This window comes from Pundamilia nyererei, unplaced genomic scaffold (genome assembly GCF_000239375.1).
Source record: "Pundamilia nyererei isolate P.nyererei 1_Seehausen unplaced genomic scaffold, PunNye1.0 scaffold00170, whole genome shotgun sequence".
Classification (NCBI taxonomy): domain Eukaryota; kingdom Metazoa; phylum Chordata; class Actinopteri; order Cichliformes; family Cichlidae; genus Pundamilia; species Pundamilia nyererei.
Genome location: NW_005187571.1, coordinates 1,343,873 through 1,347,366, shown reverse-complemented (window position 1 = coordinate 1,347,366; position 3,494 = coordinate 1,343,873).

Below are 3,494 nucleotides of genomic sequence, written 5' to 3'. Positions count from 1 at the left end.
CTTGAGACTTGAAGGCTACTGTGCTGCTTCATCGGCAGTAATAGGCCAAATCCATTGGGATTTCCTGCCAATCACAGGCTTGTGGTGGGATCTTAATAACTTTCCCTTGGAAGCTGATAAAACTGCCTTTTTTTTTTCTTTCGTTCATCAATCTGTCGTTTATCATGGTGACACGCAGACATGCAGCTCAAGGAAACAGTGGCATAGATTCAAAGTCCAGGCAGCGTGTTTCTGTGGCAGTATTGTGCTTGGAAAGGGTTAAAGATCCACTGGAACTGCTTTACCGTGTCATAACATGTTACTGTTGAACTCCATGAAACGTCCTTGTGTGTGATGCATGACCTTAAAGTTGAACCTGTTCATGACAGCTCATTCAGATTAATAAAACTGCAAAATTGTGCATGGGCTTGTGCGTTTTCCTAATGAGAAAAGAAAGGCTAAATGAGCTAAAGTTGATTTCACCAACTCACCTGGCTCACTCATCCGTGTACTCTGCAAATTGAAGATGCTAATTTCCTCTGTAATCACATGCGCATAAGAGCAATCACTTGCCTCGTTGAGACTTTAGTCAAAATGCTAATTAAAACTCGCGGCCCTGCAAATGAACAATTTAGAATTCATTATCCTCTTTTGTGTGTCTTTTTCAGTGTTTGCATTTTTGCATCTAATTGCCAAAACACTGCGGTGTTACAAAAAATGTCAAAATTCCAGCTGGACTTTATCTAATCTTACTCTACAGCTGTTCAGAGGGTGCTATGACTGGTGTCATGCCATTCAATCCACATGGAATATAGATATTCAGACGTTGCACAGGCAGACCAACTCCACTAGGATCAATATGTAGCATGGTCTTCTAGCACATTGTCTTTCTGCCTGAGCCCTACAAAAACAACCTCCAGCAGGCCACTGGAGTGAATGTTTCTGACTAAGCAATCAGAAGCAGACTTCATTAAGGTTGACCTGTGAGCCTGATATCCTCTAGTTGGGGGCGTCAGGACCCCCATTGGTATTTGTCATATTTGCCAAAATTGGCAGGTACATAACTGCTGCCGTGTGCTTTTCACAGATGAGAACAGGTTCACCCTGAACACATGTGACAGCTGTGAAATGGTCTGAAAAAGCTGTGGAGAACATTGTGCATCTAAAGGAATCTATACCATTGACTGGTCTCCTCGTTTGCCTGACCTAAATCCAACAGAACATCTCTGGGACATTATGTTTCGCTACGTCCGACACCACCAGGTTGCATCTCAAACTGTCCAGGAGCTCAGCGACGCCCCGGTCCACATCTGGGAGGTGTTCCCCCAAGACACCATCTGTTGTCTCATTAGGAGCACTGACATTATCAGGCATGCATACAAGCACATGGGGGCCAAACCAACTACTGAGTAACATTTTTATTTGCTGTGACTAGCCTGGTGCATCATTTTTTCACTTTCAGGGTGTTTTTGAAATCATATGTCTGTAGGTTGATCGTTTTCATTTTCATCCATTTCTGTGGCATCCTTTAATTCCATATCAGTATATATGTGATTTTTCCTATGGAAATGTGATGTTTTTAAAGTATTCCTTTATTTTTTTCAGCAGTGTACTAAAGAACAGATCCCTGCTTCCTTCCTTCCTTCCTTCCTTCCTTCCTTCCTTCCTTCCTTCCTTCCTAATGTTTTAAAAATAAGAAACACTTTGAAACAAGAAAAACATGCCAACTTGTGTTTTGTTCTACTTTTCTATTCAGAAAGTTCAAAGCAGGGGAATAAAAATCAACAGTACTTTTCGCCTCTTGGAGCAGCAGCACACCTTTTGTTCCACTTTGATCCCCGTCTTTGTCAAACCCCCTCAAACCTCTGCTTTCTAGGTCTCTGATTACCTCAGAAGAAGCAGCCAAGACTAAAGTCTGGTTGCTATGGTAACGAATGTGGATTTGAATACCCTTGATGTGTGGTGAAAGTGTACCTGTATGTGCACTTGTTTGCATGCGTCTCAGTGAACGAGCAGCAGGCAGAGGACCAGAGGACTGGCTGTGTGTGTAACAGCAGGTTTGCGTGGACACTTTGAGTTCAGACTTCACATGGCTCAGGCTGAGGTGGAGTTTAAGCTCTCTTTCCCAACCGAACACACGCCGATAATAAACGATTCACGCGACTCAGAGACAACACCTTCACTTTATAATCAGTCACAGGGGAAAGTGTTGTTTTCAAACACAAGCCCAGAGGATGCAGCTTTGTGAGAGTCCACATGCTGTGTGAGCGAGCTTTTATCTCCTGCTGACTTTCTTACCCACCTAATAAATAAGGATTGTCTTTGGTTTGTGTTGCTCTGTGGTTTGAAGCGTGTTTTTTGAAGCGTGCCGGCGTGTTTTTAATCTGTTGTAGATTAGCTTCCTAATCTCTACTACCTAGACTTTGGAATAGTCTCCTGCTGTTAAAAAGCAGTTATTATTTAACAGCTTTCTGTTGAGATTTTTTATTGTTAGTAACTGATTTTGATTAATCGTATTATTTTGATTGTGCTTTGTGACTTGTGTCTGCAAAAGGCGCTTTACAAATAAACTTCACTTGCTTTTTCTCAGTTTAAAGATTTGATAGGTTTTCTATGGCCTACTGTGAATAAGATACAGGTTAATAAGATTTGCGGATCACTGAGTTCTTTTTTTATTCATATTTTATACACCGTCTCACTTTTTTTTGTGATTGGGTTTGTATAGCACTTGTAGTTATATAGTAAACTGAGGCTTTTTTGTACTATTAACTTTTTACCATAATAGTTTTCCCACGTTGATTAAAAAAGCTAAAATTACATTAATTCAGCTTGAATGTTATTAAATAAGCAATATCAATCCAACGATTAAATACATATTTAAAACGTATACTCTTATATGTTATTACTTGTAACAAGTAGAAGTACTTTGAACTCTTGATAGTACTTATCTTTTTACTTAAAGAAATTTCCCTGTAGCTTCTAAAGGAAAGTCTGAGGAATATCCTCCACTATCAGATCAAAAGTATTCATAAATGGTATAACAACTTAATATATTCAGATTTGTCTGCTTCTTTGATTGGTTGTAAACATGCATTGAATGTGAAAAACAAGTAGGAGGGTTTTGATACAACTGATCAACTGAAGGGAGAACTGGCAAATGTCCCACTTCTTGTGACAAGCTTCTGATTTAAAGCAAGCACATTCACCTATAAGATACAGTACAAATCCTCCGGTGGATGTGGTGAGTCGTTTTTGTCTTAAAAGCTAACACATCAAAGGAAAATCTCTATCCCACCTACACTTGGCTTCCATTTCCATCTCTCTCTGGCTCTATAGCCAGCTTTTTGGGGCTTTAGGTGATGAGTGTCCTTGGTGAAAAATGAGAAGGCTAGAGCCAATGTGTCCATGCTCTCTGCTCTGAATAGGAATTCACAGCAATGCACCGACAGACTTATGCTCAGTGGGCTTTTTGGCACGGTCCCCCCGCCGTGTGTGTGTGTGTGTGTGTGTGTGTG